Source organism: Symphalangus syndactylus, chromosome 12 (assembly GCF_028878055.3).
Source record: "Symphalangus syndactylus isolate Jambi chromosome 12, NHGRI_mSymSyn1-v2.1_pri, whole genome shotgun sequence".
Lineage (NCBI taxonomy): Eukaryota > Metazoa > Chordata > Mammalia > Primates > Hylobatidae > Symphalangus > Symphalangus syndactylus.
This window is the reverse complement of record NC_072441.2, coordinates 36,495,736-36,511,737: the sequence shown is the minus strand read 5'-3', so window position 1 is coordinate 36,511,737 and position 16,002 is coordinate 36,495,736. Positions and strand designations below refer to the sequence as shown.

At 36.6% G+C, this 16,002-nt stretch overlaps 1 long non-coding RNA gene across 1 annotated transcript; it reads right to left on the bottom strand.

Annotated features, from left to right (window-relative positions):
• Nucleotides 1-9,409: 9,409 nt before the first annotated feature.
• LOC129476770 (uncharacterized) lies at nucleotides 9,410-14,292 on the bottom strand. Its single transcript, XR_008655073.2, has 3 exons — nucleotides 14,225-14,292; nucleotides 9,668-9,737; nucleotides 9,410-9,532 (listed from the first exon to the last, which is right to left on the bottom strand). It is a non-coding gene; the product is annotated as an uncharacterized lncRNA (long non-coding RNA).
• Between the last annotated feature and the right edge of the window lie 1,710 nt (nucleotides 14,293-16,002).

Genomic DNA, 16,002 nt, shown 5'->3' with positions numbered 1-16,002 from the left:
TTCACATTTGGATACCATTTTATAAAATCTTGTCTAAACTGATAAAGCAATAAAAGCAGGCCAGCACCAGTCATACTATTTCTAGTATAGCGTAAGAGTTAAGAAAATGAGCTTTGCAATAATTTATGATTGAGTTCAAATTTCAGCGCTGCCCCATAACAGCTGTATAATTTCAGACAAATTACTTACCCCCTTTGAACTTCAACGTCCTCACCTGTAAAATTCAAATAATGCTTACCTCAGAGGGTTAATAAGATTAAGCCAGAAAATATATGAAATTACTCAATATCTAACATCAATATTAAGCATCATTCTTACTAAAAGATATGACTAACAAGGTGGCTTTACTCAGTTTAGGTACCAGTTTTTATTAACACTAAAGCTTATTTGAATCACAGTTTAGCAATCACCAAATGTATTAGTTGAAAAAAGAAAAAAAACAGGACAACATAAGGAGAAACCATGTACAGACTTTCTTCACTGCACGCATTAAAGTCCTAACTCTAGTACAGAATGTTTAAGCTTCAAAGTATTTCATCAATAGATCTATAAACCCCTAACATTAGGAAGACTGGTTTCATTTTATTCCCCATTTAAGCTGTTTTCCTTTTCTCTCCCATCCCTAGTAATGACTTTTCTGATTCTCACCTATTGTTGTTTCTAAGGTTCTTAGGCTTAGACTTAAGGCTCTTAAGTTTATCTGTCTGAGTACTATTCGATCACTTAGCAAATACTTATTAATTTCCCATGTTATATAAGATTCCATGCTAAGCACTGATCATATTAGGACTGGCTGAATAAGATAGACAAAATCCCTTTTCTCAAAAAAAAAAAAAAAAGCAAGTTAAGAAACTTTAAATGACCAATTAGATCCTCACTTACTTAACTAAGTTACTATTAATGACAAGAAGGAGGATGGCAAAATATTACAGGATTACAAAATATATTGGCAGAGATTAGAGATTTAACAGATAAGGATTGCCTTTAAAAATGTCATTAAATAAACATCTAAGGAAATGTAGGCATTTGTAAGTGCTACATAAAAAAAGAGCCTTAAATATAAGACATGTAATACTTAAAGTTACTCACAGAAATCTTGTGTGATTGGGGCTCAGAGAGAAAGGGAATGGCTCACAGTGAGCATTAAGGCTGGCTGGAGCTAGATGATAGAAGTCCTTTTGGGCCATGTTGGATATTCTTTATTTCTTTTTAAAAGTTTGTTTTTCTTAGTAGGGAAAGGTTTACTGCCAATTCTGTAGTGCACTGCCTTTGTTGACCCTAGTCAATTCGTGTACACCATTAGCCTTTGAGCTCCCTGTTGATATGCACTCAATCTGCTCTAAAGGCTGGACATTTTCCTTGGCTGCCTGTGCCCTAGGCTATAACTCACGTTGCCTAGGGCTCTATGATCTCTCATCATTGGCTTCCAGGAATAGGTTAGTGACAGCATTGGATATAACCCTTGACCCCAAGTCAGCACTCTTTGCCCATCTATTCTCTCAACCCAGAGCAGGCTCTCACCAACAATCAACTCTTTCTGGTTTAACTGACTGTTGGAGCCTACAATGAAGATTCCACCCTTTGGCTAGCCTTAGCCCTCCCTCCAGTCTCCATCCTCCATAGCAGCTCCACCAGTTACTTTTTGTTAGACCTTTAGAAGTGTCCGGAATTTAATATATTTTATTTCTCTTCCCTCCAATATACCTGCAAGGTAAGTATTCTTTCTTAGCTTCTATTTACCAGGGAGAAATGTGAGCATTAAGATTTGCTCGCTTGCCCAAAGTTATACGTACAATATACAAAAATGTAAACTCAAGACTCTAGTTCAAGAGAAAAAATAACAACAAAAGCAGTGCTAATTATTTTGCCCCTTGTTTTAGAGAAATAAAAGCCATAACACAGAGCTATGAACACCAAGTAAAATAGATGGTACCCCAAAAAGCACTATTCCTTGAGACATGAGACCCATTTCTCACTCTTTTCTTTTTAATTTATTTAGCTATTTTCTTTTGTATTTGTTTATGGATTGATGCCCTACCTCCATTCATTTCAAAAGTCTTACTGTGCATTCAAAATTCTTTAGCTCTCATCTCTCTCTTACTGAGCGCTATAATTGCTCCCCCAAACACAACAATTTTTCAAAAATAAACTGCCAGAACTTCAAGTCAAAGTTTTAATTTTAAACTGGACAGGTCTTGCCTTTGGCTGACACATTTCCCTGGTAGTTTTTCGAAGTTATTTCAGCAAGGCTAACAAAATTAAGTGAGGTGAAAGAAAAAACAATTTGTACTTTTTAGGTGGAAAAACACATTTTACTTTAATTCTCTTTTCTTGATTACTGATGTAGACCCAGCACAACATAAAGGAAATGGACTGTGTGAAGGAGAAAAGCACAAACAGTACCAGAGAAAGTCAAAACAACAAAAAAAGAGGCTGTTATTCTCTCTGAAATCTGCATTAGCGTAGGAAAACGATCTGCACTAAAGCCATGGACAGACTCTAAAGTCACCATAATCTTTGGCAAATGTTCTTAAACCTGCCTCCGTTTTTTGAATCTAAAAAAATTTCAGGAAATTTTTCTGGAAAAGGTTACACTGTACTTAATTTTAACTTTTACTTTTGTAGGAAATTGTAGCCCTTGAACTAATTCCAATATATTATACATTGCCAAGTGCAAAAAGTTTAAAATTAAACTTGTATATAAAAAAAAAAAAAAACAGAGGAAAAGTAAGTTACTTAAAGTAATATCCCAGTAATGTTTATCCATCAAAAATATGAGACAACGGGGACTAGACCTTAGAGAAAAGCATACGAATTTTAATTTCAGACTATGAAACGGAGAACTGTTGAACAGTTCGTGAGATATATGTTAGTTTTGATAAGCTACTGTAATTTACATTGTATTTTATTTGGGGCTACTCAGTATTCAAAAATGACTCCTTATCGAGGCTTTCTGTATGAATGACATCTTTTCTAGAACATTTACTCCATAACATTTAATTAATGTGTCCTTTTGGCACTTAAAATATCATCTAAATGGTTGTTTGTTTTTTTGGTGGGGGGACAGTTTAAACCAAAGAGGAACAAAAATAAACACTGGACTCATTTAAGAGACACAACTATACACAAGCGTCCACGGGTATGATAAGCAAGAACTGAATCTCAAATCCCATTCAGGGTGCTGAAAATTCCACCCTTAATATATGTGTAAACACATTGTCATAAAATAAAATGCCTTGCCTGATGTTGATGCTACATCACTCGGAAATTGTGCAGGGGACCTGAATCTAGGAAATGTAATTTCCCTGTTGCTTACCTTGTGAAAAACCCTATTTTTAATATCATCTGGATATGAACTAGATATGAACTAGAACTAATGCAACGAGAGTTGTGTTTATTTTACAGAGTTTTGCTTGTAGCAAAACACAGAAATACCACAGAGAGGAACACATACTTTATGGGTCTGCTGCTGATGATTTTGAGTGGCAATCAATCTTCTGGCTACGTGCAAATGCAGAAATACTGACCAGCATGCAAAACACTTCAACTTCCAGGGATATTTGAGTCAAGAGGAACCCAGTGTGTATAAGTTCTTCTTGTATAATTTAGCACAATTCATTTAAGTAAATGCATTGCATACATTCTATATGCAAAATAATGTGTAATTTAAAAGTTCTTTCTCTCTCATTAAACATAATAGTACGTAGTGTTGAAGAACATTGGACAAATGGAAATATTGCCATTCAAATCTAGAGTAATTTGTCTAGTGCAGTATTTTATATTGCCTCCTTTAAAAAAGCTGATGAGTGTCCTATTTATTATACATTCCATCTTAAACCACAAAAGAAGTAAAATAACTTACCAAACTATAAGGTACAATCCACTTAAACTTTATTGGTCTCTACTATGAGCTAGAGACAATTATTTCAAACTGGTCAACGGCACTCTATGTCTCTTAAATTAAAAAAATATTTTCACCATTTCGTGTATTTGATTTAGAAATTACTTGCACTTTTACATCTTTGAAAACCACTAATTCAGCAAAATCAGGAAGCAGGGCCTTCTTTAATACATTCTTTAACATTTCAGTTAAGAAAATTTTCTTTTAATGGTGAATATCTTTAATGCTAATAAATCATTAATAATGGGAAGTTCGCAAATAACATTCTTCATTTTTTCTTTCAATAAAACCTCATTTTTAAAAATTTCATTTAATTTTGTTTTAAGTTCCAGGATACATATGGAGAACGTAGGTTTGTCACAACCACAAATGTGTTCCATGGTGGTTTGCTGCACCTATCAACCCATCACCTATGTATTAAGCCCCACATGAATTAACCATTTATCCTGATACTCTCCTTCCCCCGGCTCCACCCCTGGACAGGCCCCAGTGTGTGCTGTTCCCCTCCCTGGGTCCATGTGTTCTCATTATTCAGCTCCCATTTATAAGTGAGAACATGCAGTGTTTGGTTTTCTGTCTCTTGCATTGGTTTGCTAAGGATAATGCCTTTGCGCTACATCCATGCCTCTGAAGAGGACATGATCCTGTTCCTTTTTATGGCTGCATAGTATTTCATGGTTTTATGTGCTACATTTTCTTCATCCAGTCTATCACTGATGGGCATTTAGGTTGAGTCCATGTCTTTGTTATTGTGAATAGTGCTGCAATGAATATACACATGCATGTATCTTTTTAATAGAATGATTTATATTCATTTGGGTATATACCCAGTAATGGGATTACTGGGTCAAATGTATTTCTGGTTCTTGGTCTTTGAAGAATCACCACACTGTCTTCCACAATGGTTGAACTAATTTACATTCCCACCAACAGTGTAAAATCATTCCTATTTCTCCATAGCCTTGCCAGCATCTGTTGTTTCTTGACTTTTTAATAATTGCCATTCTGACTGGCGTGAGACGGTAGCTCATTGTAGTTTTGATGTGCATTTCTCTAATGATCAATGGTGTTGAGCCTTTTTTCATGTTTGTTGGCCGCATGAATGTCTTCTTTTGAGAAGTGTCTGTTCATGAATAGGACCTAATTTTTTTATAGATGACAATTTTGTCTTATGAAACAAATTGAATAAAATATTTTTACAGATAATTACACTCTCTGGTTCTTCCTAGCTGAGATGAGGCTTCATCTCATTTCCTTTTATTGACTGAGTACTATTTCAAAAGTATTTCCACTCTGCTACTAATGCCTTTTATGCCTTCATATACTGCATAATGCCTGGCATTTTCTCACATTAGGATGGCAGCCCTCTCTTCACCCGAAAGCCAGTGGTTTTAGCTTTCTTCTCAGAACATAAAATTGGACATCTGACCTCAGGAAGAACACTCCACTCCACCAACCTGGCTTTTTTTTTTAGACAGATTATCACTCTGTGGCCCAGGCTGGACTGCAGTGGCACAATCTCGGCTCACTGCAACCTCCGCCTCCCAGGTTCAAGCGATTCTCCTGCTTCAGCCTCCCGACTAGCTGGGGCTACAGGCACATACCACCACCCCCTGCTAATTTTTGCATTTTTAGTAGAGATGGGGTTTCACCATCTTGGCCAGGCTGGTCTCAAACTCCTGACCTCAAGTGATCCCCCCGCCTCGGCCTCCCAAAGTGCTGGGATTACAGGCGTGAGCCACCGTGACCAGCCTCCACTAGCCTGTTTTATGTGCCCTAATCTTCTCTGCACTTATCAAAGGAAGTTTAGCTAAAATGGTCATGAACTTCTCAGAGGCCTGACATGTGAGACTTTCCATGAGCCCTCAGAAATGATGCCGCATATCTACAACTATCTGATCTTTGACAAACCTGACAAAAACAAGCAATGGGGAAAGGATTTCCTGTTTAATAAATGGTGCTGGGAAAACTGGCTAGCCATATGTAGAAAGCTGAAACTGGATCCCTTCCTTACACCTTATACAAAAATTAATTCAAGATGGATTAAAGACTTAAATGTTAGACCTAAAACCATTAAAATCCTACAAGAAAACCTAGGCAATACCATTCAGGACATAGGCATGGGCAAGGACTTCATGTCTAAAACACCAAAAGCAATGACAACAAAAGCCAAAATTGACAAATGGGATCTAATTAAACTAAAGAGCTTCTGCACAGCAAAAGAAACTACCATCAGAGTGAACAGGCAACCTACAGAATGGGAGAAAACTTTTGCAACCTACTCATCTGACAAAGGGCTAATATCCAGAATCTACAATGAACTCAAACAAATTTACAAGAAAAAAACAAACGACCCCATCAAAAAGTGGGCAAAGGACATGAACAGACACTTCTCAAAAGAAGACATTTATGCAGCCAAAAAACACATGAAGAAATGCTCATCATCACTGGCCATCAGAGAAATGCAAATCAAAACCACAGTGAGATACCATCTCACACCAGTTAGAATGGCCATCATTAAAAAGTCAGGAAACAACAGGTGCTGTAGAGGATGTGGAGAAATAAGAACACTTTTACACTGTTGGTGGGACTATAAACTAGTTCAACCATTGTGGAAGTCAGTGTGGCGATTCCTCAGGGATCTAGAACTAGAAATACCATTTGACCCAGCCATCCCATTACTGGGTATATACCCAAAGGACTACAAATCATGCTGCTATAAAGACACATGCACACGTATGTTTATTGTGGCACTATTCACAATAGCAAAGAGTTGGAACCAACCCAAATGTCCAACAACGATAGACTGGATTAAGAAAATGTGGCACATATACACCATGGAATACTATGCAGCCATAAAAAATGATGAGTTCATGTCCTTTGTAGGGACATGGATGAAACTGGAAAACATCATTCTCAGTAAACTATTGCAAGGACAAAAAACCAAACACCGCATGTTCTCACTCATAGGTGGGAATTGAACAATGAGAACTCATGGACACAGGAAGGGGAACATCACGCTCCGGGGACTGTTGTGGGTTGTGGGGGAGGGGGGAGGGACAGCATTAGGAGATATACCTAATGCTAAATGACGAGTTAATGGGTGCAGGAAATCAACATGGCACATGGATACATATGTAACAAACCTGCACATTGTGCACATGTACCCTAAAACCTAAAGTATAATAATAAAAAAAAAAAAATTTAAAACATAAAAAAAAAAAGAAAGGCCAAGTTGATCAAGTCTCAGAAGCCTTACCAAATTAGGTTCCAAGGCTATAACTTACTTACCAAATTAAAAATAGACTGCTCCTTTGAGGAACAAGTAGAGAGATCTAAAAAGAAAAGAAAAAAAGAAAACCTAAGAAAAAAGTGGGTAAAAAACACTAACATTGAAACATGCAACCTCCTGGTAGACACTTCAGACTTTGATCAACCAAAAGTAGCAGTGTATCATCCAAAACCAAATCTTTCTACTGTGTTCAAATTTAATGGTGTAAGAACTAATTTTAGCTCCAAGTTTAAAAAATTAAACAAACAAAAACTTTGGATAGTTTAAATTCTCTGGAGGTGGGTGTAAAATCATGGGAATAGTAACCATAGTGTTCTGAAATCATTGTCTAATAAAAACAATGCAAGCTCTCTATAAGTTCAGTGTGTTTGCTTTGTTTATTGCTGTACCCCCAGCACCTAGAACATAGATGTTGCTCATTAAACATTAGTTGTATGAATGTTTTATAAACAAATGAATTTCAGTAGGATGCAATAGGGCTACCTGTCTATACCCCTTTTCTAGCAACTATTCTCCCTTACCTTCACATAGTGGGAGCAGGCACAAGCAAATTAGTAATGACTCTGACCCCTGACCATAGGTGATTGGTTGAAGACTATATAATTCACCCAAACTGGGCTGATTACAATGCCCCACTTCTTTCCCTTCCCACTCCAGTCACAGTGAGTGGGACTGAGGCTCCAACTTCACTAAATCTAGACCAGCAAATCCCTTCCCTAGGAACTGTGGTCTTGGACAAAGAAAATATCAAGTCAATCTCCATGGTACGGTTGATTCTTAAATGTAAAATTTAGGAACTGTTCACAGTCTTGTTTCCCACATTAAAAAAAATGGACAAAAATTCTTGATGGTACCTTCACTCTAGTTCTAATCGTCCTCAACACTCAGATGCATTTGTGGTCTTTAGTTGTGTGAGACACTTGAGTATTCACAAAGTAAATTTTCTTAAACTAGCTGGAGGTTTGTTTTTCTTTACCTGTTATTTGAAACTAAAAGAATTCTCAATTCTTCCTGCCTTCCTCCATTCTTCCCTCCCTCCACCCCTTTCACCTTCCCTTCTCTCCTTTCCTTTCTTCTCTCCTTCCTCTCTCCCTCCCTTCTTCCTTTTAAAATTAGCCATTAATCCATCTATTTCCTATCTAAACTCCGTATCCTACAAAAAAGAGGTTTTATTTCAAAATGAATAACTAATAAGCTGTCAATTCCCTGAAGACTGGGCCTCATTGGTAAGATAATGCAGTGAACAGAATCATGAATTGAGGAGAACTTTTAGTCTCTCAAATGTGATCATTCATTTCTGTTGATATATGCACAGGGGCTTAATATAGAAGATTAACATTATTAACAGAATTTTTCTAATAAGTTGTTTTCTTCCCATTAAGTCTAAATACTGTATGTTTCTGGACAGCATGATTGATATAATTATTACTCTAAGTGCCAATTACTGAAGCAAGAGAGCACTCTATGCTTAGTCTGAAACTGCCAGGATGCTCCTAGGTCGAAATATCTAAAAATCTGTAAGTCCAAAACACACTCAGGATTTGTAGCACTGACCTTCTTTTCTAAACTCTAACCCTGGAGGTTACTTAATCTTAATAAAACTTATCTTTTCTGTTTGAAAACCTCAGCCTTTGAAATAATATGTGAAACTCTTAAAGAAAAGAAAAAGAAAGTTTATTTAAATTCATGTGATTTTAAAACTACTTGGAATAATTAAAGCACCAGTTAATGTGTTATCATTATAACCTATTCACTAATAATAGTTAATCACTGATAACCATCATAGTGCCTGTTGTGTGCCAGGCACTTTAGTAAGAGCATTATACGTATTAAATTATTTAGTTCTCATATGATTATCTGAGGTAGGTATGATTATAATCCCCATTTTAAAGTTAAAAAACTTTAAGACAATAAGTTAAACAACTTGCCAGTTTCACTGATAATGTATTTGTCACAGTTTATTAGGGTTCTTGGTTGTAAGAGATTAAACTGACTGAATTAAACCCTCCATATATTCTTCTAGAATCAAAAATTCAATTTATTTGTTTTTCTTTAATATATCGTGGGATGAGCTTGCATTGTAAAACAAAGAATCGATCCGAGAAAGATTTACAGAAAAAAAAAAAAAAAAATATTCAGCAATAGAGAGTCGATAAAAATGTTCTTTGGGTCTTCATTTGCTACATAATGATTTCATTTACCTTTGGAGTGATGAGGGTCCCTTCACTTATCAAAGGAGAATTTTGGCATGAGAAGGCTTGGATTCAAGTTCCTGGCTATTCCACTTCCTGTCTGTAGTGGAGCATGGCACATCACACTTCTGACATCACATGGCTCATCTGTAAAATGAAAGGAAGGATTCTTGACTTACCCATCTTAAGTGACTTTTTTAAGAAACAAAAAGTCAATTCATGTAAAAATTCTTTGTAAATTGTGAAACATGAAAGCATATTACAAATATAAGACATTATTACCCTGAAGTTATAGGCTTGAAATATGAAGTATTGTCATGGAATCCTTGGGTATTCCTTCGCCAGCCGGAAACTGCAGATAAAGAATAATATCATCAGGTAACTGGCTTTCACATGTATTGCGGAGAAAAGGTGGAAGCAAAAGGAATAGTATCACTAAAATGTTTGCTCAATAATAATTTTCTTATTCATCTGAGCTAGATTCACTATTAGAAGCTTACAGAGTGAGAGGGAGTCTTTCCCCTCAAATTTATATTACTTTCTTTAAGAATATTGACAATTATAACTGTATCTACAAATGTCTCATTTATGGCTTTCTCAAAACATTTTTTCAAAAAGGTACAAATACGCCAAAAATATCAAAAGTGATTTGGTTCCTAGTTATATAAGCGCAACTCCTGCAAGACTGTTAGATAAGCATTGAATACTTTCTCCTTTACCAACGTTGCCCTTCAGAATGAACGATTAGGAAATTTAAATTGCATTATCATATTTGAATAGGACTTTGCATAGACTTTTTTATATTATTTCTTTTTTGAGACAGAGTCTTATTCTGTCGCCCAGGCTAGAATGCAATGGTGTGATCTCAGCTCACTTCAACCTCTGCTTCCTGGCTCCTGGGTTCAAGCTATTATCCTGCCTCAGCCTCCTGAGTAGCTGGGATTACAGGCGTGCACCACCATGCCCGGCTAATTTTTGTATTTTTAGTAGAGATGGGGTTTCACCATGTTGGCCAGACTGGTCTCAAACTCTGACCTCAGCTGATCCTCCTGCCTCAGCCTCTCAAAGTGCTGGGATTACAAGCGTGAGCCACCATACCTAGCCGACTTATTTTCATTTATTAATTTATTTGCATAGTAGTGTGAGGTACATGGGAAGATGCCCATTTTTCAGAAATAGGAAATGAGAAGAACTACTATAGATGAGAGAGTAGGGAAAGAAAACAGGACCTTGTAGTTTATTTCCTACCTGTGTTGAGTTTAGTTGTATAACTGTGTGTCAGTATAACCAGGTGGTAAAGGGGAGTGAAGAGAAAATTCCGGGACTGTGGGCACATTTAAAAGCAGCTCTACTTACTGTGGTGAGTTTAGAGCTTTAGAAGCAATTACATCAGCTAACTCAAAAGACCCTTCAAAAATTTTAAGGCCACACATTTTCAGCATGGAGTATCCACGCTGCCTGTTCCACCCACTTTCCATTTAATCATCCTGTCTCTCACTTTAACACTTAGGTCAGATGTTTGAAAGAACTTAAGCATCTGACCTTAGAAAAGTACACTATGTTCCCCACAAATTCACAGATTCCATGGAAACTAAACATGGTGCATTTAAAAAATAGGTAAACAATAAATTAGCTATAAAAAATCTCTCCATTTTATTTTATATTAAGCTTGGCTGATTTTGTACAGCTGCTTTCTCAGTAAATGAGTTTGGAAATTTCCACTGTAAGACTTTTCACTTAGGACTCATAGAAGAAAGAGGTCAGTATTCTTATCTTATCTCTGCTACTTACTCACTGTGTGGTTTTGCCCAAACTAAGACAAAAATTTGTAATAAGCAAATTTTTGTGGATAAGCAAAAAAAAATTGTCTTAGTTCTTAGCACAGTGCCCTGACACATGCTAGTAGCTCAATAAATGTTTCTTCAATCAGTAAATGAATGAATGAATCGATGTATGAACAAGAGTTTTTGTTGATTGATAGTTAGACCTTATAAGTATCCTCCAGATGAAATGATAAAGGCTCTTCTTATCAGTCTTTTTTTGCTTGTTCCTAATATAGGGCAAACCAATCTGAAGGAGTTGGAAGACAATTTCAGTCATATTGTGTCCCCTCCTTTAATAAATGATGCAATTTCTGAGTAAAGCAATTCAATTTCTCTTAGTTGTTGCAATTATTGACCATCTGATTAAGGCAAGTGTGTCTTGCTTTAAATGAAAGCTTGCTTTCAGGTGTTGTTACAATAAATAAATTTAGATCAATACCTTATTGATTCTGCTATATACTGAACAAAATCCTTACCATATGCTTCTAGTACCTAACTAAACTGCTGCCAAGGACTGTTCAGGTAGGCATAACTATTCAAACTAATTATGAAGTAGCTTCTGCCTTGGAGATTGAGTGTAAAAAGTGACACACTGGTAATTATCTCTAAAGAACAGAAAGAAATAAAATTGAAGAAGGGCATTGAAAACATAAATAGAAAAAAAGCATGAGGAAAATGAAGAAAAGATGAAAGTAAGAAAAGTGAATCGTTTTTAACCTCCACAACTCAATTGATGTATATTTGTATGCCTATCTAGTTTTTTATGTCTAAGAAAAAAAGGACAATTAGTCTATAAAGATGAAAGGTTGTTATCCTAGGGTCTCTTGTTAATTGAATAACAAGAAGAGAAAATGCTGCAGAAGAGGGAATCTGGGGAGATCATCACAGGGAAGAAGAAATAAAGTTAACAGGTTGGAATAAATATGGAAATAAAAAATGGGAAATAACATTAAACTAGAGAGAAATGATTTCTCATCATTCTTTTTGTGCATTGGATAAGCAAAAATAAATGTTGGTAGAGTGAGTACTCAATCCCTTACTGCCTAAATTGTTTCTTTTCTTGAATGTGACTCAACCAGAAAAAAGTATCAAAAGCAGAGAATGCTTCACCCACTCCCCACTTAGTTTCCCTTCCTTTCCTATAACTTTGAGGTAGAGAGAGAAAGAGGTTATTGAATAAAAGTGAATACAAAAAGAAATTGGCATCATTATTCAACAAGTACTTATTAAGCACCTACCCTATTCAGGGTATGTGGGATACAAAAATGGATGGCAAATGTCTTTCCATACACTGTTCATAGTCTTTTTTTTTTTTTTTTTCTGAGACAGGGTCTTACCCTGTCATACAGGCTGGAGTGCAGTGGCATGGTCATAGATCACTGCAGCCTCAAACTCCTGTGCGCCAGTGATCCTCCTGCTTCAGCCTCCAGAGAAGCTGAGATAGTTTGACAGATTTAATGAAGTAACTAACAGGATAAATGATTCATTCAAGGCAACTGAACAGGTCAGTTTTATAAACTGAAGTTAAACATTTAGAATTGCTTTGAAATGGCTTTTTTGTTGTTATTGTTTTTGAAATTAGCCATGGAAGAGAAAGTAGGAATCCATTTTTTTCTTGTCTTTTTCTTTTGTTTTACAATTGAAAAAAAATGTTTTTATTAAACATTGTTGCTTCTGATAGCTCCACAAAGTTGGTCCTTTCCTGAAGGAAAATATACCCATTAAGTGATAAATCTTGAGATAAGAAAAGAAAAAGCTAAAATCCAGCATTACAGGTAAGAACAGTAGCCCATTATCATGACTAAGAAAAATAGGTTTGTTTTACTTACAAATCCCTAATGACTTCTCAAATGTCATGCTAATGACTCAGTGATTACTCACTCATCAAAGAAAACACTCCATACTTAGAAGCCTTCAGGGCTACATTAGATCCTCACTTGTCTGAAGGTCACCTATAATTATTCACTCACCCACCTCACAGGGGCACTGTATGGAATGACTAATGTATCATTGATAACTACTTTAAATGGTACATATTAAAAGCCAGATTCACATCTTGTATTCCTTTATGGAAAGTCATTGAAAAGGTACAATAATGAAATAGTCTTTGGAGACTTTCAGCAAAAGAACCTGTCTGAATGGATGAGAAATCATTTTTTAAAAGCAAGCTCACCAAGAAAGGACTGCAGTTGCTGTAAAGCCTTGGCCCCCAGTGTTATCTTAACAAATATTCTTGACATATATTACATTACATCATTGCTGCCATCTGTACACAACACTATTTTTTGGTGACAAATAAGTGTGATAAGATGCAGCTCTTGAGACTATTATGATTTTATTTTAAATAAATGTGTTTTAGTAATTTAGCCTTTAACACAAAATGCTATTGTATTTTAGGACGGGGTTGGTTCTTTTTAAAGTGAAACAAATCTTGAAGTTGCAATTTAAATATACATTGTTTTCTTTTGGTAAACTCCAGGAGAACACATCTTCAATATCCCATTTATTTTTCTGCATTTAAAGAACAAATTATAGATTAAATCCACTGGGAATCACACATTTTAAATGACTCATGCTCATTCTTGTGAGTTAATAAGAAAAAGTATTTATATAAATTCAGAAAAATATTCTCTGCAGCTTCTAAAGTGAAGACATGTTATGAGCTCAGAGGTAATCAAATATGAAGCCAGTATATTCTGGATCATGGTGTGCTAAGGCTTAGTTAGAATAAGAATAAGAAAGAAGAAAACTAGATTCAAAGTATCAGTATTTCTCTGGGAGGCAAGAGAGGTTGTGGTATCAACAGTTCCCAGCTATCTATCAGAGTCTACCTAAAGAGGTAGCATCTCACCAGCCTTTTGATTAAGCATTAGTGTAATGGTTAATTTTTGGTGTCATTTTGACTGGATTAAGAAATAACCTAGATAGATGGAAAACCATTATTTCTGGGTGTATTTACGAGGGTGTTTCTGAGGAGATTGGCATGTGCCTCAGTGGACTGATTGGAAAGATTCACCTTCAAGGTGATTAGAAACCATCCAGTAGGCTGGGGGTCCCTGTGGAACAAAAAGGCAAAGAAAAGGTGAATTCTGTTGCTCCTGGAGCAGGGAGACCCTTCTTACCCTGCCCTTGGACATTAGAACTCTAGGCTTTTTGGCCTTTGGACTCTGTGACTTGTGCCAGCAGCTTCTAAGGCTCTCCTGCCTTATTTAGCCTTGGACAGAGAGTTATACCTTTGGCTTCCCCGGTTCTGATGCCTTTAGACTTGGACCAAGCCAGGCTATCTGCAACCCAGGGTCTCCAGCTTGCACAGAGCCTATCATGAGACTGACTTCTCAGACTACGTAATACCATGAGCCACTTCCCCTAATGAATTACCACTTGTCCGTCTATCTATCTATCTATCTATCTATCTATCTATCTATCTATCCATCCATCCATCCATCCATCCATCCTGGATAACCCTGACTAATATAATTAGACTAGCTCTATGAAAAAGTGATACGTGATGGCAGAAATCCTCATGAGTTACAGTGGTAAATAGCAAATGGACAGGGGAAAAAGGAGAGTGACAATAGGTGTACAAAAGTCTAGTAGGTAGAAAAGCCATCCCCAAGTATGTCCATTCCCTAAAACCCTAAAATCTGTGAATATTTTATGTTTCATAACAAAACACACTTTGCAGATATAATTACAATGGGAGATTATTTTGGATCACCAGGGCCCAATCGCATCATATACGCACTTAAAAGGAAAGAACATTTTTCAAGCTAGAGACAGGAGACATACATCAGAAAGGGAGATCAGGGTACCAGATGCATAAAAAGGACTCCTGCTTGTTGGCTGGAGACAAGACAAAGAATGCAAGTGGTCTTCAGGAGCTGAGAGAGGCTGCCAGGTGACAGCCAGCATAGTAATAGGCACTGGGGCCTACAACTGCAAGACACTGAGCGTAGCCAACAACTTAAATGAGCTAAGTGGATCCTATCCTAGCACAACAAAATAAGAGTAAGCTGACACATTGATTTTGGCTTTGGAAGGTGGTATGTGGAGGAACCAGTAAATTCTACCTGGATTTCTGACCTACAGAACTGTGAGATAATAAGTTTGTGTTGTTTTAGCCACTAAGTGTGTGAAAATTTGTTACAGTATTAATTGTGACAAGTAATAAAAAACCAATTCAAGAAGGCAATTGTTATGACTGATTGTATATTAACTTTGCAAACAAAGCAATATCAGTTATGTTCTTAGGATTCAGCTTATATTTGGGATCTAGGAACATCACTGAACACACCTTTTTGAAAGACATCATGTTGGATGATGTCGATGGGAAAAATGCTGGAAAGTCAATGTCTGTGTACTCAAAGGGAAGACTCAGGGAAAGACCAAGAAACACATGGCTAACTCTAAACCATCAGGATAATAAAAGCTGTTAATAGAGATTCAAACAAAATAATGTGGGAACCAGAGTCTGATCTGACTCCTGGAGGAAGTGGGGGTTGTGGGGGCAGTTCACAGGGGTGTCAGTGGAGACGAGTTCAATAGGGAGAGGGTCTTGGCATGGTTTGGGAATCTTTTCCTGCCCCACTATCTAGACAGGATCACATGTAATGAAGTACCTCAATGTGCAGTACATTCTGTACCATCATGATGCTCCAGGTCTCACCCCAAGCCCATAATCCAAATAGACTCAATGGAGGTTGGGTGAGACTATTCTAATATGTGCAGCCTCAGAGTTTTGTCTCCTAAAAAAGTTCAAATCAAATTTACAGCTTTTTCTGGCAATTGGGAGTT